The sequence below is a fragment of the Pelodiscus sinensis genome, chromosome 4 (genome assembly GCF_052426305.1).
Source record: "Pelodiscus sinensis isolate ZL-2025 chromosome 4, ASM5242630v1, whole genome shotgun sequence".
Lineage (NCBI taxonomy): Eukaryota > Metazoa > Chordata > Testudines > Trionychidae > Pelodiscus > Pelodiscus sinensis.
In genome coordinates, this window is record NC_143055.1 from 8,366,345 (window position 1) to 8,391,697 (window position 25,353).

General features: G+C 49.0%; 1 protein-coding gene across 3 annotated transcripts in view; it reads left to right on the forward strand.

Moving 5' to 3' along the window:
• The window catches only part of SMOX (spermine oxidase), a 136,157-nt gene that overhangs the window by 38,536 nt on the left and 72,268 nt on the right, over window positions 1-25,353 (forward strand). Inside the window, exon 1 of one of the 3 annotated variants that reach the window (XM_075930978.2) lies at window positions 7,893-8,114. The exons of 1 other annotated variant lie outside the window; for it this stretch is intronic. The gene's annotated coding sequence lies outside the window, so the exon portion shown is untranslated. Of the gene's footprint in view, window positions 1-7,892; window positions 8,115-25,353 lie in introns of those variants that run through there. One more of the 3 variants, XM_075930977.2, reaches the window with a different exon arrangement.

Below are 25,353 nucleotides of genomic sequence, written 5' to 3' on the forward strand. Positions count from 1 at the left end.
ATGAAAGTAATTCTGTAGTTTACAGCCGGGTTCAGACAAGAAGAGTGGCTCCTTCTGCCCATCTAGGGGAACTATCAAGAATTAAGAGGGTCATCATAGCATGGATTATTACATCTCTCTCATCTTTGGGACCCACAGATCGTTAACTCGTGTGTGTATGATTGGTTGCTTTAACTTGTAAGTAACTATTGTTTCTTTTTCATGGTTAATAAGCCATTACTTTATTACAGGATTCGCTACCAATGTTGTCTTTGGTATGTGATCTGAGATACAAATTGGTCTGAGGTATGTGACTAGTCTCTTGGAACTGGTAATAACCGGATTATTTTGTGATCTTTGGTAGAGGGGACCAATTATCTTGTCCAGCTTGCGTGGGTGGCAGGATAGACCAGAAACCCTGGAGGGACTGCCTGTGACTCCATGGTAAAACTGTTGTAGTGATCCGTGAGTTTACACTTGGTTGGTAAAATCTAACTATACGACATATCACAATTTGGGGTATCTGCTTTTTTTGACAGTCTGCCCCCAAGGCTGGCATTCCCATTGTTGAGCTACTCCAGACATTGTGACTGTGGTGTACATTTTTGTTTGACTAGTGAAATGTCACTTAAGTGGGAAATCAGAGAAATGCTGTGGATTGAAGGCATAATAAAACACAGTATTGAGATGTATAACTGTAAGGCTTTGTCTGCCTTTTCTTATATTGTAATGTCTAATTCATTTTTTTTAAGATTGCAGAAAGTGAAATGAGGTTTTTTTTTTCAAAATAAACAAAACAGCATACGTGGTGAAAAGTAAATTGGACTGTTCTGGATTATTCTAAATTATCAACAGAGTTTATCTTTTAAAGTTATTGTTTTAATCTGACAGCATCCCTTCAGAGTAAGAATTATGGCCTGGTCCTACAATGACTTATACATATGTAACTGCCACTGGTTGGATTTGAACCTAGGACCTCTGGAAGTGAGTATAGGAGCCACTACCCTCTGAGCGAAAAGCCAGCTGGCTCCTAACCCATGCTGTAGAGGTCTCTTGATCTTAACTTTTGCTGTGGTCTTCGTACCACTTGCATTGCTCAGTAACCACACTAGGGCTATGTCTTCTGGCGGCTTCTTGCGCAAGAATGGCTGTTCTTGCGCAATAATCCGCAGTGCATCCACACTGTCCACCCGCTCCTGCGCAAGAAGATGTACAGTAAGGCATGCTAAGAGATGGCTTCTTGAGCAAGAGCTATGCTGTTTTCTTACAAGTGTAAGCTCTCTTGCGCAAGAGCTCTTGCCAAGACAGCTTCCACTTGTAAGAAAAGAGTGTAGCTCTTGCACAAGAATCACAAGTGTGGATGCTCTCTTGTGCAAGAAAGCTATTTTAGCTATAGAGTTTTATTGTGCAAGAATCACTGCCATGGGCGCTCTTGCACAAAAGCACATCTCACACATGGCAATGTGGATGTGTTCTTGCCAGGACTTCTTGCACAAGAACCTTTGCGCAAGAAGTTCTTGCGCAAGGAGCCATCAGTGTAGACATAGCCTAGGTGTGCGAGTTACATATGTGCTAAGCTTTAAGCATGTTAGTAAGTCCCAGGATGTCAGTGAGACTGTTCAAGTGGTTAAAGATAATCATGGGCATAAATCTTTAGACAATTGGAGCCTTAATCTATAAAGCCTGGTGTGGTCCAGCAGATTGAGTTCTGCAGTTGGAGCATTAGTAACCTGTTGATTTGTATTCCTAGAGGCTAACAAGGTGATGAGCAATAGACCACATGGGATTTGTCAGGAACACAGCATGCGAAACCAATCTAGTTTTCTTCTTCAACAAAGTAACGGATGGATAGAACTGGACAGAAGGGAAGCAGGAGACTTGTATATCTGGACTTCATTAATGTTTTTGACACAGTCCCATATAACACTCATCAGCAAATGAGGGAAATGTGGTCCAGAGAAAATTGGTTTAAGGTGGCTGAAAGACAATACAGGCAGTCCCCGAGTTACGCGGATCCGACTTATGTTGGCTCCGCAGTTACGAACAGGGTTTTTCTCGCCCCTGAGGACGGGAGTGGCGGGACGCCCAGAGGCGCCGCGGTCCCGCTGCCCGCATCCTCCGGGGCGAGAAAAGCTGCTTCGCGTCTCCCTGGTCTGCGGGGGGGGGGGAGTCCCCCCCAGCAGACTAGGGAGACACTGAGCAAAGCCGCGGAGCATGCGGGTAGCGGGACAGCCCAGATGCGCCGCGGCTGTCTTTGCTCCCCATCTCCCTGGTCTGCTGTCTCCAGCAGACCAGGGAGACGGGGAGCAAAGCCTTGGAGGACGCCGGCAGCCAGACAGCCGCGGCGCGTCTGGGCTGTCCCGCTGCCCGCGTGTTCCGTGGCTTTGCTCCGCGTCTCCCTGGTCTGCTGGTGACCAGCAGACCAGGGAGACGGGGAGCAAAGCCTCAGAGGACGCTGGCAGCGGGACAGCCGCGGCGCGTCTGGGCTGTCCCGCTGCCCGCGTGCTCCGCGGCTTTGCTCCCCATCTCCCTGGTCTGCTGGTCTCCAGCAGACCAGGGAGATGCGGAGCAAAGCCGCGGAGGACCCGGGCGGCGGGACCGTGGTGCGTCTCGGTCCGCCACCCGCGTCTCCCTGGTCTGCTGGGGGGGGAGGCGCAGCTAGTGTGCGCCCCCCCCCCAGCAGACCAGGCTTTTCTCCGGACGCCTGTGGTAGAGCAGCTGGGGCGCTGCCGGTTGGTCCCGCAACGCCGCTCTGGGCGCTACTGGTCCAACCCGGCAGCACCCCAGCTGCTCTGCCCCAGGCGTCCTGATTCAGCCGCTGCTGGTCAGTTTCAGCAGCGGCTGAATCAGGACGCCTGGGGCAGAGCAGCTGGGGTGCTGCTGGGTTGATCCAGTAGCGCCGAGGAGCAGCGCTACTGGATCAACCCAGCAGCACCCCAGCTGCTCTGCCCCAGGCGTCCCCAAGTCAGCCGCTGCTGAAACTGACCAGCGCTGACTACAGGAAGCCCGAGGCAGAGTTGCTCTGCCCCGGGCTTCCTGGAATCAGCCGCTGATCAGTTTCAGCAGCAGCTGACTTGGGGACGCCTGAGGTTCTTAAGTTGAATCTGTATGTAAGTCGGAACTGGCGTCCAGATTCAGCCGCTGTTGAAACTGATCAGCGGCTGATTCCAGGAAGCCCGGGGCAGAGCAACTCTGCCTCCGGCTTCCTGTAGTCAGCCGCTGGTCAGTTTCAGCAGTGGCTGAATCTGGACTCCAGTTCCGACTTACATACAGATTCAACTTAAGAACAAACCTACAGTCCCTATCTTGTACGTAACCCAGGGGACTGCCTGTACTCAAAGAGTAATTATCAAGGGTTCCCTGTCAAACGAGAGGACATATCAAGTGCAGTTCTGCAAGAGTCCGTCCTGGGCTTAGTGCTACTCAGTATTTTCAGTGACTTGGACGATGGAGTGGAGAGTTGGTTTATAAAATATGCAGATAACATCAAGCTTGGAGAGGTTGCCAATGGAAGCTAACTGGCTAAGCAGCAATAGTGCATAAGAGGACCTGGGTCCAATTTTTCCACATTGTTCTTAAAGTGTGGAATCCACAATTGGAGACACTATTCTAGCAGACGTTCCCTCATCACGGAGTGGAGCAAAACTACTGCTGCTCAGCTGTTACATATGACACTCCTGTAAATAGATCCCAGAACGATATTGGTCTTTTTTTTGCAGCTGTATCACAGTTTTGGTTCATATTCTATTTGCAATCTGCTATAACTCCTGGACTCTTTCCTGCAGTAGGACCACCCTATGGGCCGCAGGGATAATAGGCCAGGGGAGACTAAGCCTCCCTTAGAGCAACTGCCACTACCTTGCTGCCTGACACCTGGCCCAGGGTGGCCTTGCCTTTTCCCCACCTATTCTGCCCTTTTCCTGAGATTCTTAGCACCTGATGCAGCTGTGCTGCCTGGTGAGTTTTCCTCCTGTCCACTCCCTGCCCTCATAAGGCGGTTCACACCACTTGCTGAGTCTTTCCTCTCTTCCACATCCCATCCCCACAATGGTGGGGGGTGGGGAGGTGAGCAGCATAGGAAGAGGTGAAGAGGGACATGGCGAGGTGGACCAGGGAAGAAACAGCGGTGGAGTTTGGGTGGGACCACAGGTCAGAAATGGGATAAGAAACTAATCTACTCTAGGCAAAGTTTCACCTGGTGCCCAAGTACTGCCCAGCTATTTAGTCCCTATTTTGCATTTGTACATTTGATTTTTCTTTCCAATAGGCAGCACTTTGCACTTCCTATGAATGTCATTGCGCTGATACCAGAGCAACTCTCTAATTGGTTATGGTCATTTTGAATTCTAATCCTATCCTCCAAACTGCTTGCAGCCTCTCCCAGCTTGCGGTCGTCCATAAATTTTATAAACATAGGCTCCACTGTGTTATCCAAGTCATTAGTGAAAATATTGACTAGTACCAGACCCAGGACTGACCTCTGCACAACACCGCTAGATGCGCCTTCTCAGTTTGACAGTGAGCAATCGATAATTCCTCTGATTGTGGTCTTTCAAACTGTTATACACCCACCTTACAGTAATTTCCTCGAGACCCCATATCCCTAGTTTGCTTATGAGAATGTCTAGTGGGACAGCATATTCAAATCAGAACATACCTCGATGACTGCTTTCTCCCAACACTGGGCTAGTATTGTTAAAGAAGGTAATTAGGTTGGTCCATGGGGTGGGATAAGAACGGCTATACTGGGTCAAAGCAAAGGTCTAGCTAGCCCAGTAGCCTGTCTTGCAACAGTGGCCTTGTGCCCCAGAGGGAATGGACAGAGGGAATCATCAGGTGATCCACCCCGTCACCCATTCCCAGCTTCTGACAAACAGAGGCAAAGGACACCATTCCTGCCCACCCGGCCTGCTGACGGGGGTGGGGGGAGGGGGACAGGGGCCTGGTGTTTCAAAGAGGCCCAGAGCTCCCAGCTGCTGCTACTATTGCAGCAGTGGTGGCAGCCAGAGACCATGAGCCTCTTTGAATTGCAACTTCGCGTGGTTCTGAGGGTTGGGGGGAAGTGCCCAGCATCACACTCTAGGAGGTGCTAAGGACTGACTGCTTTTAGCCCTGCCTCTTCTACCCAAGGATTTTCCTCTTCTGGGGGTTGGAGCTGCCCCCTGCCATTGCCTCCAGGCCCGTGATGGCTGTCAGCTCTGCTGCCTGACCATCCTGGCTAATAACTATTGATGGACCTATTCTCCATGAATTTATCTAGTTCTGTTTTGAAGCCTGTTAATCTGGCCTTCACAACATCCTCTGGCAAGGAGTTCCACAGGTTGACTGTGATGAGATGTTTGAGTGATGGTGGATCAGGATCCCTGAGAAAACTGGGATGGAGGATCGGGTGGATGATACAGGAAGTTTATGGGGGGCTGGAATAAGGTATATTTGGGGAATGATGCTAAAAGGGTCTTGGAAGATGGGGAGGGTACTGGACGGGACTATGGGGTGTCTGGTGATGTAGGAGTCGGAGGGGCTGGCAAGGACTATGGCATGGTGGAGAAGGGCAGGGGAAGCTGGGCCAGGATACTATTGGGATGGTGGTGTGAGGGCTGGGCCTGGGTACTGGTTGTGTAGGAGTTGTGAGGGGGACACAGGGGCTGTGTCTAGACTGCATCCCTTTTACGGAAAAGGGATGCAAATCAGACACATCGCAGTTGCAAATGAAGCGGGGGATTTAAATCCCCCGCTTCATTTGCATAAAAATGGCTGCCGCTTTTTTCCAGCTCGGAGCTTTGCCGGAAAAAAGCTCCAGTCTAGACGCGGATCTTTCGGAAAATAAAGCCTTTTCCAAAAGATCCCTTATTCCTTAAGAGGTATGGAGGGGCTGGAGCAGGTGAGGTACAGGGTGAAGGGACAGGGTACTGGGGTGACAAGATACCTGGGGGGATGGGGATGTACAGGCTGGGGTATTGAGGACTGAGGTATAGGTGAGGGTCTGGGGTAACGACTATGTAGGAGCTGTGGGAGTTGGGGTTCAGGGGAGTTAGGTCAGACCATGGTAGGCCATGTAGGGGTCGGGGGGCTGGGCTAATGATTGGGGGTGAGGGTATTGGTAGGGGCAGTGGCATGGGGCTGGGAGGTAGGGCCCAGGAATTGGGGGACCAAAGCATGAGGAGCCTGGGCCAGGGTATCAGTGGCTTGGGGAACAAGATATGTGGGGTGGCAGATGGGTTGGGGGGTGGAAGGCCCAGGGGGCTAGGCCTGGGGATTGGGGTGCCGGTGGGGGGGTACGGATGGAAATGGAGGGGCTGGGCCTGGAGATTGGGGTGCTGGTGGTATGGGAGGGGTGGGGAATGGAAGTGGGGGGTCCTAGGCCTGGGGATTGGGGTGTTGGTGATATGGGGGAGGTGAGGGATGGAAGTGGAGGGGCTGGGCCTGGGGTGCCGGTGATATGGGGGAGGTGGGGGATGGAAGTGGAGGGGCTGGGCCTGGGGATTGGGGTGCTGGTGTGGGGGGGTGGAAATGGGGGAGCTGGGCCCGGAGATTGGGGTGCCGTTGGGGGGGCAGGGATGGAAGTGTAAAGAATGGCCGGGGATTGGGGTGCCGGTGCTGTGTGGGGGGGTGGGGGATAGAAGTGGGGGGGGCTGGGCCTGGAGATTGGGGTGCCGGTGGTATGGGTGGGCGGGGGATAGAAGTGGGGGGGCCGGTGCTGTGGGGGGGCAGGAATAGAAGTGGGGGCTGAGCCTGGGGATTGGGGTGTCGGTGGTGTGGGGGGGCGGGGATAGAAGTGGGAGGGCTGGGCCCGGGGGTGGGGGTGTCGGTGGAGGGGCGGGGGCTGAGCCCGGGGATGGGGGGGTGTCGGTGGAGGGGCGGGGGCTGGGCCCGGGGGATCGGGGTGGCAGGTGCTGGGGGGGGCAGGGATAGAAGTGGGGGGGCTGGGCCCGGGATGGGGGTGGCGGGTGCGGGGCGGGGATAGAAGTGGAGGGGCTGGGCCCGGGGGTGGGGGTGGCGGGTGCTGGGGGGGGCGGGGATAGAAGTGGAGGGGCTGGGCCCGGGGATGGCGGGGCGGGGGCTGGGCCTGGGGATCGGGGTGGCGGGTGCGGGGGGGGCGGGGATAGAAGTGGAGGGGCTGGGCCCGGGGGTGGGGGTGCGGGGGGGGCTGGGCCCGGGGGCGGGTGCGGGGATAGAAGTGGGGGGGCTGGGCCCGGGGGCGGGTGCGCGGGGGGGGCTGGGCCCGGGGGTGGCGGGGGCGGCGGGGATAGAAGTGGGGGGGCTGGGCCCGGGGGTGGGGGAGCGGGGGGGGGCTGGGCCCGGGGGCGGGGATAGAAGTGGGGGGGCTGGGCCCGGGGGTGGGGGTGCGGGGGGGGGCTGGGCCCGGGGGGGGGGGGGCGGGGATAGAAGTGGGGGGGCTGGGCCCGGGGGTGGGGGTGGGGGGGCTGGGCCCGGGGGGGGTGCGCGGGGGGGGCTGGGCCCGGGGGTGGCGGGGGCGGGGGGATAGAAGTGGGGGGGCTGGGCCCGGGGGTGGGGGTGGCGGGTGCGGGGATAGATGTGGGGGGGCTGGGCCCGGGTGCGGGGGGGGGCTGGGCCCGGGGGTGGGGGTGCGGGGGGGGCGGGGGTGGGGGCTGGCGGGGGTGGGGGTGCGGGGGGGCGGGGATAGAAGTGGGGGGGCTGGTCCCGGGGGTGGGGGTGCGGGGGGTGCGGGGATAGAAGTGGGGGGGCTGGGCCCGGGGGTGGCGGGTGCGGGGGGTGCGGGGATAGAAGTGGGGGGGGCTGGGCCCGGGGGCGGGTGCGGAGGGGGGTCCGGGGGGGGGGGCTGGGCCCGGGTGCGGGGGGGGCTGGCTTGGCCGCGGTGCGGGCGAGGCGGGGGGGGGGGGGGCCGGTGCCGCTGCGGGGCGTGTCCGCGCCGGGCCCGGCCTGCGGCTCCGCGTGGCCGAGGCGGGGCGGCCCGTGTCCCCGGGCTCCGGGCCAGGCGGGGGGCGGCCGGAGGCCCGAGGCGGGGCCGGGGCGGGCCGCGCGGCGCGGGGAGGAGGCTGCGGAACAGGCCGCCGCTGGTCGTCGCCTCAGTGCAGCAGCCGCGGAGCAGCGAGCGGCCGAGCCGAGCTGGACAGGCTGCAGCAGCCCCGAGCCGCCGGCCCCCGCACCCACAGGTACCGCCCGGCCCCCGCCGCCTGCACCCCGCCTGGCCGAGCCCCTCCCCGCCGCACCGGGGGCTGGGGCCCTCGAGGGGAGCCGGGGGTTCAGGATGGTACCCCTAGAGGCCCCCATTGTCCCCCACGTCTGGTGGGGAGTGGGACATTGGGGGGTGCCATCCTGTAACCCCCCCGCCTCCCCCAGAGGACCCCAGCCCCTTTTCCCATTGTCCCCCACATCAGATGGGGAGTGGAAAATTTGGGGGTGCATCATGTACCCCCCCGCCTCCCCTAGAGAACCCCAGCCCCTTCCCACATTGTCCCCCCACGTCTGATTGGGAGTGGGAAATTGGGGGGGTGCCATCCTGTAACTTCCCGGTCTGCCCTAGAGGACCCCAGCCCCTTCCCTCATTGTCCCCCCCACGTCTGATTGGGGGTGCCATTCTGTAACCCCCCCCCCAGCTTCCCCTAGAGGACCACATCCCCTTTGCCCCACTTTCACTTGCGAGGGAGAATTGGGGAGACCCATCCTGTAACCCTCCATCCCCCTAGAGAATTCTCCCCCCCCAACACTCCTGCTTTCCCTAGAGGGGCACATATCTTCTCCCCACTGTCATAGCTTCAGCTGCTCCAGGAATTGGGGGGTGATGGCTTCCCCCCGGGGGAGCTGTATTTGAAACAGCCTGTGTAGATAAGGTGACCAGCTAGCAAGTGTGAAAAAGCAGGGCTGAGGCTGGGGGAGGGGGAGAATAGTATAAGACAAAGCCCCAAGTATTAGGACTGGCCCTATAAAATCAGAGCATCTAGTCACCTTAGTTGTAGATGTTATTCTCTGTCCTTCACCTCCCCCTCTGCCCCCAGATCCTTGTTTTGGTGTGTTTGTTTCAGACTCTTCTTGTATCAGTCAGACTTCGGCCATGCAAAGGGTGTGCAGTCACTGCTCATTCAGGCTCCTTTCTTGACCTCTTTATGCTCTCCTGTTGTTGATGTTGCGAATTGATGGATGGAAAAGCAGTGAATCCTGAAACAAAGCCTGTTTCTTTCCCCCAGTGATGTTACTACACAGGGCTTCAACACTGACTACAGCTGCGTCTCACTGCAGTTTGAGATGTGCGCCACTTAAATAATGAACAGTGCATGCACATTGCAAAACATAGAGTATATAATAACAACGTATTTTTGGTGGGTGCATGCTTCACTGTATAAAAGTAGTGAGAAATTTGTGGACTGTCCAAAAGGTAGCTTCAAGGCCAGACTTACAAAAATTGTCTTGGAAATGTACAAGAAATTTCCCAACTCTTCCTGTGCTCAACCTTGATAATATTAAGGAAACAGCTAATTATAGTTTGACTCATACATTTTTTGAAACAAAATTCTGCCAGGCAAGTAGAATTGTGCAGGGTAGGAGTAAGATAATTATTAATGGCTTCAACCTTATCTTTATGTCAGATCATAAAGTAGCTGTGTGTTTGGTGATATTTGTGTATGAGTATATTGAAGAGTTTTCTGGTAATAACATGACAGTAAAGCTCCAATAGTAAATGTTATCAAACATCAAGATTATTTATGTAATTTATGATCTGCAGATGTTTAAAGTGTGCATTGGGTGTTTCTTGTTTGTACATGATGTGGTTTTGGCACTACACGTTGTACCCCCCTTAACCGGAACTTTTTGATCCGGCAACATCCATGGTCCAGCAGGACCACAGATATTCCTAGACCACAGAGTCCAGGAATAGTAGGTCTAGCCAAGGGGCAGTAGCGTGGTGGGGAGATGGTGGGAGCAGGTACTCACCTGGGAGCCCCGTGGTGGTGGTGGTGGTGGTGGGGTCGCTGCCCCCTTCAGAACTCTGGGGTGAGTACCATCTGGTTCTCCTGATTTATGACTGTTTAATTTATCAATTTATTACAAACCCTCCTCTAATGACACCTCAGTCTAGGGATGTAAAATCCCATTTCATATGTTTAACTGGTTAACCAAATAAAGGGGGCAAGCAGGGTTGGAATGCGCCCCCCCCCACTAGCCACTGAACTGGAACATTGCCCCTCCCCACCCCTGTGATGCAGGCAGGGGCTGCTCCGGCATTCCGATCAGAGCAGCCCCTACCTGCAGGGTGCCCTGGTTCACTGCAGATAGAGGCTGCTCTGGCCAGGGGGGCCAAGAAGTGGGTCTGGCCCACGAAAGCTCATCATCTAATAAACCATCTTGTTAGTCTTTAAAGTGCTACATTGTCCTGCATTTTGCTTCAGCTACCCCAGACTAACACGGCTACATTTCTATCACTATTCCGCAGGCAAGAGTTACTCCAGTGTACTGATTGGAGCAGCCTCGGCCTCTGGGGTGCCCGTGTCCGCCATGGACAGAGAGCAGCCCTTGCCTGTGGGGTGCTCTGGTTTGCTGCAGGCAGAGGCTGTGCTGAAGCAGCCCCTGTCCATGGTGGGCCCCCCTGCGGGGCTGGAGCAGATGGGGAGCTGCTCCAGCCCCACCAGTTAACTGGTTAAACCTTCACATCTCTACCTCAATCTGGGACTGTTCCTTAGATTTGTCACCTAAAAAAAAAAGGCTCAGGTTTGGGACTCTCCCTCATATCCGCAGCCATGAAGAGTGATGCAAAGAATTTGTTAGTTTCTCTGCAGTGGCCTTATTGTCCTCATGTGTCCTTTAGCATCTCGGTCGTCCAGTGGCCCCACTGGTTGTCTAGCAGACTTCCTGCTTCTAATGTACTTAAAAATGCTTTTTTGCTATTACTTTTTGAGTCTTTGGCTAGATGAACTTAAAATTCCTTTTTTGGCCTTCCTAGTTATATTTTATACGTCATTTGCCAGAGTTTATGCTCCTTTCTATTTTCCACACTGTGATTTAATGTCCTCCTTTTAAACAATGCCTTTTTGCTTCTCACTGTTTATTTTACTTTGTTGTTTAGCCACAGTGGCAGTTTTCTGGTTTTTTTTTAATGTTTTTTAATTTGGGGGGGATACATTTAAGTTGAGTTTCCACTTATGGTGTCTTGAAAAAGTTTCCATGCCACTGGCAGGGATTTCACTTTTCACACTGTACCTTTTAATTTCTGTTTAACTTCATTTTTGTGCAGTTCCCCTTTCTGAAATTAAATGCTGCTGTGTTGTGCTTCTGTGGTGTTTTTCCTGTCACAGGGATGTTAAATTTAATTATATTACTGTCACTATTACCAAGCTGTCTAGGTATATTCAGCTCTCAGACCAGATCCTATGCTCTACTAGCCAGATCCTGTGCTGCACCTAATCATCGTAAGATATTTTATAACAGTAGTTTTCAACCTAGTTATCACTGAAGGCAGGGTATGCACGCATCCAATACTATCTGTATGGTTTTGAGGACATAACATGGGACATAGGTTTGTGATGAGTGGGCCACAGATTGAGAACAACCAGTGCCTTATACAGTAGACTTCCGATAATCCGGAACCTATGGGACCTAGGTGGTGCCGGATTATCAGATATGCCGGACTATCAGGAGGTACTATAAACTGGTTATATATATACTGTATACATTATATACTGTATATAAAGTGTTCCTAACCCTTTTTATTGTACATACTGTATACAGTATACTGTAATGTTTTAGTTTTTTTAGGCCTTTTTTACCCTTTTTGCTCAGTTCAGCTGCTGCTGCTGTTACCTTGTGACTCATTTTTTGCCGAAGTTCACTCACTAGGCTCTTGCCATTTTGATGCCGGACTATCAGGAGTGCTGGACTATTGGAGTTTTACTGTATAAAGTATTGACTGACAGATTATTGATGTAATCACAAGAATAAAGCTCAAGTAATATCAGTGTACTGTAAAGTGTGTAAAACCCGCTTCTTCAGATGAGATGGGCTGTTCATCTGAAAAAGTGGGTTTTACCCACAAAAGCTCATGATACTATATATATTTTTGTGAATCTGTAACTCTAAAAACAATTAGTTGTCCTATGGCATCTTAGAGACTAACATGGCTCCCCCTCTGAGACTAGGGATGTCAGCAAACGTTTGTAAATGTGTAATAGCTGAATTTTTCAGTGATTACATGTTTACATGCTCCCACTTGCCCCTCTATCCCTTTCCCCCTGCTGCCTCTGAGAGCTGGCTTCCTGCGTGTACCATCTCCTACCTGTGCCCCCCACCTTCTGCTCTGCTACCTTTCTATCAGAGGCAGCAGCATGGGGGGGCAGGCGGTTCCTTGGGAGCTGGTGCTTATGGGGAGTGCCTCTGTGGAGTGCAGCATGCGGGAAGGGGGGAGGCGGCTTGGCACCACAGGAGCTGACATGCACAGAGAGCCAACTAAAAAGCCAGTTCCTGGCGTGTATCTACTCCCACCTGCCCCTCCCCCCGCTGCCTCTGATACAGAGGCAGCAAGGGAGGGTGCATGTAGTCATTAGGATTATCCAATGAGCTAAGGCTTATCGGTTAATCGTGTAAGCGACTACACGCTAGCATCCCTACCTCAGACTTTGTAAAGTGTGTGTATTTTTTATATATATGAATAATAAATAATAGCGCACCTCCAAATCCACATTGTAATCTGCCAGGATAAGGTTGATGCTTATCGATAATTATCTTCTTGTATATGATAAAATTACACACACATTAACATTAATTTTGAGTATGATTGTATAAAATCACACCCACCCACTTTTACCATCTGACATAAAGACAAGTTTCTGGCCAAAACTCTGTCCTTAACTCACCCTGTAGATGTAAGCTTTTCTTAATATGCAGCATACAGTGTGCTGTTCTGGGTGTAACCGGCTGGTTGAGTTAAGGACATGTGTCAGCTTAGAGTCATCCCAGGATATTGCGTAAGAATTGTGTGGGTTTTGAGTTTCTAACAAACTCGGTTTATTGACACACTGATAATACTTAGCGTTTATATAGCCCTTTCCTTCTGGGTTAACCAAACATTCAGTAATTACTTACAGAACCCGTAGGAGTTGGTGAACAGTTGTCTCCGTTTTATACCTGGGGACATTGAGACCTGAAGTTTATGCTTAAGGCCATTGATGGAGTCAGGTTCATAAATGGAGATTAGAGCCCTTCTTCAGTCCTTACACCACGGGATCATGCCTCTTTACTGAAAACAATTTGGTATTGTCAGTCCTGGACAGGCCTGTCACTGTTAAGCTTGTACCTTAGCTTTTTAAAAAAAATATATATTAGGGCTGTCAATTAACATGCGTTAACGCCTGCGATTAATGCAGTCCAGGATTAACGCGTTACATTTTTAACGCGTTAATCACAGGCTTTAATGCTGGGATGCCCCTTTGAAGTGCTACTTCAGTGCTTCACAGGGGCAGTGCAACACCGAGTCCAGGATCAGCTGGGATTCCCCAGCTCACCCCGGGTTCCACTGCCACGGGAAGCCCAGGATAAGCTGGGCACTCCCCAGCTGACCCTGGTCTCCATGGCAGCTGTCCCTTTGATGCGCCACTGCGGCGCAGCCGACCCCGGGCTCCATGCAGCGCCACCACGGCGCTTCAAAGGGGGCAGTGCTGCATGGAGCCTGGGGTCAGCTGGAGATTCCAACTGATCCCAGGCTCCGCCTTGCGCTGCCTCTTGAAAATACTGCCCAGGCGCTTGAATGGGGCAGCGCTGCATGAAGTCTGGGGTCAGCTGGGGTCTCTGGCTGATCCCAGGCTCCATGCAGTGCTGCCCCCTTGAAACGCCGCAGCGGCTTTTCAAAGGGGAGGTGCACATGATTAAGGGTGTGACTAATCACGATTACATTTTTTAATCGTTTGACAGCCCTAATATATATCTGTTGTGCTAAAGGGAGGCAAAACACTTTAGCACTTTAATTACAATACCACTAAAATGCAACCACCTCCACAGTGGAGAATAGCAATTAGTCTGCACACAATGTCATCTGAAGTGGAGAAACTGTGGATAAGCTAGTTTGGAAAGTGCCGTGGGATGTCTAATGTAATATTTAGCAGAACATCTGTGTAAGGACCCTCTGCTTTAAATTACAGGTATAGATTTAATTTATCCACCTCAGCCAGGATCAGCCTTAACATTTTGGGTTTGGCCTCGGAGACAGCTTTTTGTGCGTTCCCACTCCTAAAATGGCTTAGAAGGTTGGAGAAGGCTAGAAGGCTAACTCTTTGGGTGTGTTTACTCTGGCATAACTTTAGGCTTGGGAATATGTGTATATATGTTACTTTAGCTTTGGTAGAGCTAGTGTGCTCGTCAGAGCTGTTCCCCACTCTGGCTATGTCTACACTCGCAGCTTCTTGCACAGGTAATATGCAAATGAGGCTAAGCGTGGAATATCGCCGAGCCTCATTTGCATACCCAATGAGCCACCATTTTTTTCAGAAGAGGCTCTTGTGCAAGAAGGAGCGTCTACACTGCCCCTTCTTGCGCAAGAAAAACCCTCTTGCGCAACGCCGTTCTCCCTGAAAAGTAATAGGTGTAACGGTGTTACACAAGAGGGTTTTTCTTGCGCAAGAAGGGGCAGTGTAGGTGCTCCTTCTTGTGCAAGAGCTTCTTCTGAAAAAAATGGTGGCTCATTAGGTATGCAAATGAGGGTCGGCGATATTCCACGCTTAGTGTCATTTGCATATTACTTGCGCAAGAAGCCGTGAGTGTAGACATAGCCTCTGAGTGCAGAAGAGTGGGGGCCCGCAAGAGACCTTGACTACGTTGCCTCTATAGGCTACTGCTTAAAAAAACTCTTCAAGGTTACAGATTCTCTGGCCTTGGGAGATGGACACTTGATGGTGGAAGCCTAACTCCTTTTTTTAAAACTCAGGAAGAATCACTTGAACTTCTTCCAGAGGAGTACCCCAAGCTCTTTTGCCACAAGAGAGCTTGTAAAAAAGAAACAAACAAAACAACCCCACAGAAAACAAACAGTGTCTCTGATAGCTGACCTCTCAGGCTAGGCAGGCGCACACACTTTTCAGGACACAAGAATCAAATCATTGCCTTAAAAAGGTGATTTTATTAACAAAACAAAAAGATATACTTGGCTGCTAGGTGTTACAGAGTAACTGAGAAAAGAGCGGATTAAAACACGGTATTGCTGGCACAATTTAAGTATAGTGAGTGGGAGGAGGGAGGCACATGGATTTTACACAGAGAAGTTTAACCAAACACAAAACAAAGAAAATTACCCTGATTGCGACTAAACATACATTTCTGTTTCTACTCATGATCCATACTGATCAGTAGTTCAAGTCCATTGCCATGACCAATATTTCTTATAGGCATGGTAATTCCGTTTGATTACTCCATCTTGTTTCCGCCAGTCCTAACTCAGAACTCACATAAAGGAACAGCAGCTAGTTAATATTCAATTTAAATTTCAACCGTCTTTCCGATTGGCTTTCCTGGCTTTCTGTCAACACCCCGTAGGTACCTGAGGTTAACCTGTTAGTCACCGGGTGCTGGCCTGCACTCCTATCCATCACAGTACTAAAAACTGAAGTGTAGCTGCAGTAGTGCAGGCAAGATAGGTGAATGTATAACCCTGTATAACCTGGGCTTACCGGTTAATGTTCACAGTTATGCTCAGGCTCCTGCCCCACTTCCAGAAAGCCAGCTGCCCTCCTGCACTTCTGCCTCTGTATCAGAGGCAGCAGCAGTGGGCAGCAGCTGGCTTCCTGGAAGCGGGGCCGGCAGGCGGGAGCTCGTATGCGCTGGGCGGCAGCTTAAAAGCCAGCTTCTGGTATGCATCAGCTCCTGGGGACCTGGCTGCTGCTGCCGGTACATGTAACTATGTTACAGTTCAGTTTTTCATTGGTTATATGGTTACACAATTACCTGCTTTCTAACATCCCATGTGCAGGCAGTACAGTGGGGTAACTGTCTGAGATCACAGTATCAGGGGGTAGGAATGTAAAATCCAATTTAATTAGTTAACCAGTTAAATGGATAACTGATTAAAAGGGGTCCTGCTAGGTATGGAGTGGTTGGGGTTGGACCACACTGTGGCTGGGTTGGAGTGCCCCACCCCGCAGGCAGGGACTGCTCCGTGTGGCCAGAGTAGCCTCTGCCTACAATACATCCAGGCCATCGTGGACAGGGGCTGCTCCAGGGGGCCAGAGTAGCCCCTGCCTGCGATGCACCCAGGTCCACCGCGTGTAGTGGTTGCTCCAGATGGCTGGAGCAGCCCCTGTCCGTGGCAGGTACCGTGGAGCTGGGGCAGCCCCCTGTCTGTGGCGGGTGGGGAGCTGCTCCAGTTCCTACTGGTTAACTGTTAAGAGTGACGCTTACAGTTAACCGGTTAACCTTTTACACCCCTAGTCAGGGGAGGGAAGTTTATTCAGGCTGCTAGCCCATGTTGCTGCCTGCACGGTAGTAGCTGCTTCCATGTTTAGCTTGATCAAGCTAGTGCACAGACGCCTATTTGAGCTGCAAGACACGCCTTCAGTTCAAGTGTAGACGTACCCTTTGGCATACATAACTGGCTCATTTTATACTAATAGCAGTTTGTCCACCCCTGCTGCAGAAAACTGCAAGGAAAATTACTAGAATTTTTAAAAAATGAAAGCTGAGATTCTTTTCTCAATTTCAAATCAGAATGGGAGGGACAAAAACTTTAACCTCTGAAGGTTGAAGGAGAGAGCCACTCTTGAGAACTAGCAGCCTCTATGACCACCATTAACCAACCGGAAAACTAATATATGTAGAGAGAGCCTCATCCCGGCTATAACCACTGCTCCTCCTCATGCATTCTCTCCCAAGAAAGAATGAAAATATATTGACACATTGGGCTTCAAGGAGTCCAGATGTTCCTATTGCCTCCGGGAATAGGGGGCATATTTGGCTATAAATAGTAATAATGGGACTCTCACAATGGTCACCGTGGCAAAGTCTTTTCAGTTGTCATTTGCAAGTAGGTAACATTACTATGCCATTTCCAGTAACAAATTCCAGAAGTAGTGCGGTGGTAATGAGAACTATTTACAGCATAAGATTTAATGGCAGCCACTGTTAGAGCCAAAGCCCCATGCACTCCACGGTAAACTAGGCTTAAATGGAGTAGCAATATCTTTGGCTTCTGTATTACAGCAGTTTCATTTAAGTCCTTTTAAAAATATTATTGTGGGGTTTTTAGTATCTTGGTAACTTTTTTTTCAGCATTGCTTTGTATGCATGTAACATATTTTGAGGTGTGGGGTTCTCTCCCCTTCACTGTCCCCCATATCCCTCCCAAAACCACTGCTGGCTTTGCAAACTCAGTCTGAACTGCTTGGATGTCATACCTATAATATCTTAGTATCAGAGGGGTAGCCCGTGTTAGTCTGAATCTGCAAAAGTGGCGAGAAGTCCTGTGGCACCTTGTAGACTAACTGAAGCGTAGGAGCATAAGCTTTCGTGGGCAAAGACCCAGACATGCATCTGACGAAGTGGGTCTTTGCCCACGAAAGCTTATGCTCCTACACTTCAGTTAGACTATAAGGTGCCACAGGACTCCTTGCCGCTATAATATCTTAGTTCCGCATTGACTGAAGTGCAACCCTGTTGTCTTTGACTGGAATAACTTTTTGAATAAGCTGGTGTCTTTTTGTTTTAACATGGACATTTCCTAAATAAAAGGAGGTTCTTTAATGAATTAGTATAAGTGGGCCTCTATTATCTGGATACTGTATATTTATTTTGCAGTTTCCCCACACGTTTGATTCTTGATGTGCTGCTGATTTTCATCTCAACCACCTGTAACTGCAGCACAGAAGTTGTCAAGGGCAATGCTGCTGGGAATGGTTTGGCAGCGGGATAGAAAACATTTGTGGGTTTTGGCACCTGGGAAGGTATGGGTTGCAGTTTGGATTGTGAGATAAGAACATTTAATATATACCCCTGATAAAATAATCAGAAGCAAAATAGTGAATTTCGACAGTAATTGTTATCTTTTGGTTTCATCACTGCACTGGATGGGATAGATTAGAACACTGTCCTCGAGAGCCTCTGTTTACATTCTGAGGTAGGGATGTAAAAATTAAAACAAAAAACACTAACCATGTAACTAATTGAAAGTTAATTGGTTACACAGTTAAGTGTTCTGTGGGCGGCTGGCCCCGTCGGCTCCTGGTAGCATCCAGCCTTGCAGACTCCCGTTGGTGGCCAGGAGTTTAACAGGTAAGGCTAACTGACGAGCTAACCCTTATTGGTTAACCATTAGCTTATCAGTTGACCAGGTAAACTCTTGCTTTACAGGAAGAGAGATTTGCAGCCACAGAACTGAAGAATACACAGGGCCTTGGATATAGAACATTCCCTCTTCAAAGACAGTTTCCACAACACCCTTTTAAGATAAATATTATCTTAATTTTGCAGATAGGAAGGCGAAGGCAGAGAGGTTCAGGCTATATAGAAAATCAATTGTAGAACTGGGATTAGAGTTTATGGGCCATATACTCAGCTACTGAGAGTCTGTATTGCTGCATTGACTTCAAAACAGCTACACTGATCAGGAGTATTTGGCTTCATGAATTCATAGTTCAACTGTGTTGAATTTTTGGTGATTTTATTTAAAGCGCCACATCTGTTGACATCCGGTACAAATTTCTTTTAACCTTGCCTTTCCTTTTCAAAATTAACAAGGGAAAGGTGTGGGAAAGGGGACCATCTGAAACAGAAAAAAGTCATGTTCTCCCAGTTGATATAATTGCAGGACAGAGAAACAGTTGCAGATCTTTTCCAGAGAACCGACCATTGTTTGTTCTGTTCTTCAGGATTCATTTTTTTGTTGTGTAATGACAGATATGTTTAAGATGTTTCTCCATAATTGGCTAAATTTAATTCACTGAAGTATATTATTAGACGGCTTAGAATTATATGTTTTCATGCCATAAAGAAAATAATAGGTTTCATTTTTAGGTTTGGTTCAACATTGAAGTGAAATAAACATGTAATTTACTAATACAGAAATAGTCAGTTGCAGCTACCTTCTAGCTGAAGTGTTGATAAAATGTTTTACATTATCGATAAAATGTCTTACACTATCCCAATCCAACTATCCTCTGCATAGGGAGTACTTCTACATTAGAGAGCCCAAGTTCTTGGGAACAGGGGAGATGTTGCCTATAGCAGCCTAACTATGCCAGCATAACATGCTAGTGTAGGCTTAGTATATGCCTACATATACCATCATCCATGGGTGTGAACTTCTTCTTTTCCTGGGGGTGCTAGAGCTCCACCCCACCCCAGGCCCTGGCCCCACTCCACCCCTTTCCCCAAGCTCTCATCCCGCTTCCTCCCTCTCTGCCTCACCTCTTCCTTCTCCCCATCTCTTCCTGCACTCACTTCTCCCTCTCCTCCCCATGCCTCCTGCACGCTGCAGAACAGCTGATGTGTGGTGTGTGGGAGGTATAGAATCACAGAATATTAGGACTGGAAGGGACCTCGAGAGATTGAGTCCAGTCCCCTTCCCTCATGGCAGGACCCAGTACTGTCTAGACCAGTGGTCCCCAACCTTTCGAGGTTGCTGGGCACCCAGGGGCGTGGCTGCTCACATGCCGCACTTCCGGTGGTGGGGTCACTCATGTGCCATGTGCCCTGAGCCCAGGGCTGGCACCGTGCATGTGTCGCGCGCCGGGGGCGGGGCCAGCCCAGATGTTTCGGCGGGCGCACATAAATGCCCTGGAGGGCGCCATGGCACCTGCGGGCACCGCGTTGGGGACCACTGGTTTAGACCGTCCCTGATAGACATTTATCTAACCTACTCTTAAATATCTCCAGAGATGGAGATTCTACAACCCACCTAGGCAATTTATTCCAGTGTTTAACCACCCTGACAGTTAGGAAGTTTTTCCTAATGTCCAACCTAAACCTCCCTTGCTACAGTTTGCGCCCGTTGCTTCTTGTTCTATCCTCAGAGGCCAAGGAGAACAATTTTTCTTCCTCTTACTTGTGACACCCTTTAGATACCTGAAAACCGCTATCATGTCCCCTCTCAGTCTTCTTTTTTCCAAACTAAATAAGCCCAATTCTTTCAGTCTTCCTTCATAGGTCATGTTCTCTAGACAGTTAATCATTCTTGTTGCTCTTCTCTGGACCTTCTCCAACTTCTCCACATCTTTCTTGAAATGCGGTGCCCAGAACTGGACACAATACTCCAACTGAGGCCTAATCAGCACAGAGTAAAGCAGAAGAATGATTTCTCATATTTTGCTCACAGCACTCCTGTTAAGGCCTCCTAGGATCACGCTTGGTTTTTTTTGCAAAGCGCCACACTGTTGACTCATATTTAGCTTGTGGTCCACTATGACCTCTAGATCCCTTTCTGCAGTATTCCTTCCTAGACAGTCACTTCCCATTCTGTATGTGTGAAACTGATTGTTCCTTCTTAAGTGGAACACTTTGAATTTGTCTTTATTAAACTTCGTCCTGTTTCTCAGACCATTCCTCCAGTTTGTCCAGATCATTTTGAATTATGACCCTGTCCTCCAAAGCAGTTGTAACCCCTCTCAGGTTGGTATCATCTGCAAATATTAGAAGCATATGCTCTATGCCATTATCTAAATAGTTGATGATGATCTTGATCAGAACCGATCCCAGAACTGCCCTTGCAGAATACCACTTGTTATGCCCTTCCAGCATGACTGTGAACCATTAACAGCTACTCTCTTGTTATGTTCCACTCTGCTATCAAAATGATTTGAAATAAGATTTAAACATTCCATTCAGGCAGGTAGAAGAGCATGATTTAGAGTTTGCTAACCACAAATCCCATTCTGTATGTGTGAAACTGATTGTTCCTTCCTAAGTGGAGCACTTTGCATTTGTCTTTATTAAACTTCATCCTGTTTACCTCAGACCATTTCTCCAATTTGTCCAGATCATTTTGAAGGGAGGGAAAGGAGGTAATTGGTAGAGCTGTCAGTGGGCAGGAGGTGATGGATCTACAGGATCATCAGAGCATCCAGAGTCAATACTTATGCACTGCCTCCCCTGAATGACATCAGCAAAGCATCATAGAAGTGATACATGACTTTGTGCCTCTGTCATTTCTAGTTTATTTGGCCCTTCAAAAGCATTTGACAAAGCTGCTCATAAGACTCACTTAAGAATACTAAGTCATGGAGAGAGAGGTGAAGTGTACTGCCCTGGAGAAGAAACAGACTACGGCAGAATACGAATTATGGCTAACTGGTAAAGTTTCAGTGTGGCAGAATGTTAACAAGATGGCCCAAAGTGCTGTTAGTCCATATGTTTAACATAACAGTGATCTGGAGGAAAGAGATCCTACTAAGCTACACTTCTAGCACTTGCTCGAGGCGTTGGTTGAGCACTGCTGTCTTGGAAGTTCTTGGCACAGCTTTGCAGCTGTGCTGTTCAAGGCATCAGCCCCCTTGCAGAAGGGAAAGTCATGGAGTCCAAACAAAAAGCCAATATACTTCCTTTGACCATAAAAAGCAGATTTCTATACTTTTGGGCAGTTAAAGAGGGAGGAAATAGAAAAGTACCAGCCATCCTCCTTTGAGAGAAAGCCTGGGCATCCAAGGCTGTCAGGCCATTTATTAGCAACACCTGGTGTTATGGAGCTCTGAGTTGCAGTCCTGCTATTTTAGAATGCTACCTTGAGAATGAGCAGGAATCATAAGAACATAAGAACGGCTAGACTGGGTCAGACCAAACGTCCATCTAGCCCAGTGTCCTCTCTGCCGACAGTGGCCAATGCCAGATGCCACAGAGGGAAGGAACACAACAGGTAATCATCACGTGATCCCTCTCCTGTCATCCATTTCCAGACAGATAGAAGCTAAGGACACCATTCCCACCCATCCTGGCTAATAGCTATTGATGGACCCAACCTCTGTGAATCTATCTAGCTCCCAGTTAAAGTCCTAGCCTTCACCACATCCTCTGGCAAGGAGTACCACAGGTTGACTTTGCACTGAGTGAAGAAAAACTTCCTTTTGTTAGTTTTAAATCTGTGTCCTATTAATTTCCTTTGGTGACCCCTAGTTCTTATATTGTGGGAATAAGTAAATAACTTTCTTATTCACTTTTTCCACACTAGTCATGATTTTATAGACCTCTGTCATATCCTTCCTTAGTCTCCTCTTTTCTAAGCTGAAAAGTCCAAGTTGTTTTAATCTCTCTTCATATGGGACCTGTTCCAAACCTCTAATTGTTTTTGTTTTCTGAACCCTTTCCAATGCCAATATATCTTTTAAGAGAATCCTCCCTTTTAAGGATTGCCTATCTCCAGGCTTGCCCCATCACAACAATGAATGTGCAGATGGTGCAAAATGATTTAGTTTTCTAAAGACACTGGGGAACTTCAGATGTTGCTAACAAAGTTAGGTCAACAAACTGCGCGATGGTAGATGAAATTCAGTGTTGACAAATGCAATGTTATATACATTGAAAAAGACAATTGAATTACTCCTATATCATACGAGGTTCTAAACTACTTGTAACTACTCAAGATGAAGATACTTTTATCACTGTAAATAACTCAGTGTAAAACCTCTACTGTTTACAGTAGTAGCAGTAAATAAATAAATAAATAAATAAATAAATAAATAAACAACCAAAATGGTGTTCTAGTGAAGGAATAGCATAGAGAAAAAACACTGAAAATACAATGCTGTGTTGGTTCCAGGATATTAGCCCTGGTCTATACTAGGGATGTAAGAGACTGACTACTCAGCTACCCATATGCTTATTGGGTAGTCGACTACTGACTCGACTAGTTGCTCTCCCCCTGCCCTCTGCTGCCTCCATCAGAGATAGAAGGAAAGGGGAGCTGGGGAGCGGGAGCTGGCTTAAAAGCTACTTCCCCATAGCACCATCTCTGGAGGCGTGGTGGAGACTGGGTGCGAGCTGGGAATCAGCTGATTCCCGGCTTGTGCCCAGTCTCAGATGCTGTGCGTCTTCTTTTAAAATGTATTATGAGCCGCTTGGCTTTTAATACATTTAAAAAGCAGAGGTGCAGTGTGTGTGTGGGGGGGGGGGGGGAGGGGGGACGACACCAGGAGTGAGCCAGGACAGCTGATTCCTGACTCACTCCCCAAGCAAAAATGCAGCATCTGGGACTGGTCGCGAGCTGGGAATCAGTTGATTCCAAGCTTGCACCCGGTCCCCCTGCTACGCCTCTGTCTTTTAAATGCATTAACAGCCTAGTGGCTCTTAATACATTTAAAAGGCTCTGCAGTTTCCCTCCTTATTGACTAATCGAATAGTCAGTGGAAATTCCTTCGACTACTCGATTAGCAGATTACCTGCAATTTAACATCCCTAGTCTACACTACAGCATTACTTTAGTATAGCTATGTTGCACAGGTTATTGACATAGTTATTAGGGATGTGAAAGTTCAGCCATGTACATGATTAACTGATGTGCCTGGCTCATTGGTTAACCTTCGCATTTGCGTGCAGACTCCTGGTACCCTCGGGAGCTGGCTTAAAAGCAGCTCCCCATGCGCACTGGCTCCCTGGGAGCCACCTGCCATCCCACACTACTGCCTCTGTATCGTGACAGCAGCATGGGTTGTGGGGGAGCAGGCCGGAGCTAGTGCACACTGTCTCCCGTGGAGCTGCCTGTCCCTCCCTGCATGTAACCGTTGAATTTTTCATCCGTTACATGGTTACCTAAACACATTTTAACATCCCTAATAGTTATACTGACTATTTACACCAGTGCTATGTTGGCAGGAGAATTTCTCCACCCACATAGATATATAGCCTCTTGTGGAGATGGAATTATTAAGATGATGGGAGAGCTCTCTTCCATTACCTTAGAGACGGGGGAGCCAATTATTTTTTGTCAGGGTCCATATTTCTTGGTCAAGGTATATTCAGGGTCCTGACTCCAGAGAAACGTTTTTCACATTGCAAGTGTCCCTGTTCAATGAACACATACACTGCAGTTTAATATATCCAAGGCCTATTGCTTACATTTTTAGTGCATTAAATGAAAAATAAAACCAAGCTACAGTATAACCTAAAAATAAACTCAGAAAGATGTAATAAAGTACATCTGAGACTTTGAGAAAGTATCTAGGTAAAATGTCAGAGATGCAAATATTAGTATTAAAATACTTTCAGACAGCTGGTTGAATGTGTTTTGTCAAATAAAATTGTAGGCATGTATGGCTATGTCTACACATTGGAGCTATTTTGGGATACCTCCAGTATCCCAAAATATCTATTTCACGTCTTAAGAGCAAGCCTGTAATATTGAAATATAATGGGCTTGCTATTCCGATGTCCCTGTAAACCTCATTGCATGAGGGATAATGGACTTTTCAGAATAGTGCCTTATTTTGGTGTAAGGGTGTTGTGTAGATGCACTCTAAGGGTATGTCTAGACTACAGGGTTTTGTCGACATAAGTTTTGTTGACAGAATCTGTCGACAAAACTTATGTCGACATAGAGCATCTAGACTACATCCAGTTCTGTCGACAAAGCAAGCCGCTTTGTCGACATAACAGTGTGGACGCAAAGGACAGTGTAGATGCAATAATGCCTTCTATCGACAGAACTCTGTCGACAAAAGGCGTTATTCCTCGTAGAATGAGGTTTACATACGTCGACAAAACTGCTGAGTTTTGTCGGCGTTATGTCGACATAACTCAAAGGCAGTGTGGACGCAGGTATAGTTTTGTCGACAAAAGTCCACTTTTGTCGACAAAACCCTGTAGTCTAGACACGGCCTAAGGGTACGTCTAGACTACATGCCTCTGGCGCCAGAGGCATGTAGATTAGGTTACTCGGCATAGGAAAATGAAGCAGTGATTTAAATAATCGCCGCTTCATTTAAATTAAAATGGCTGCCGTGCTGAGCCGATCAGCTGTTTGTCGGCTCAGTGCGCTAGTCTGGACACTCCGCGGTCGACATCAAAGACATTTGTTGACTTCCCTGGTAAACCTTATCCCACGAGGCATGCCTTTGATGTCGACTAGCGTGCTGAGCCGACAAAGAGCTGATTGGCTCAGCGCGGCAGCCATTTTAATTTAAATGAAGCGGCGATTATTTAAATCGCTGCTTCATTTTCCTATGCTGGGTAGCCTAGTCTAGACATACCCTAAGTGTATATATATTGAGAGATAAACATGTTCAAAACTTTCAAGTCTTTATGGTTTCTCTAATATAAATATCAGAGTCTGAAAGAAAATAATACTTAGTACACATGCACATCAGCTCTTTCATGGTTCAGGTCTTTCCAATAGCACATACACACTCACCTAACTGTTTTTGCTTAAAACACAATCATGAATATTTACTGTGAACTATCTGTTTAGATTGTAGTACATATAGGCCCTCTCTGGTCTGGTACCCT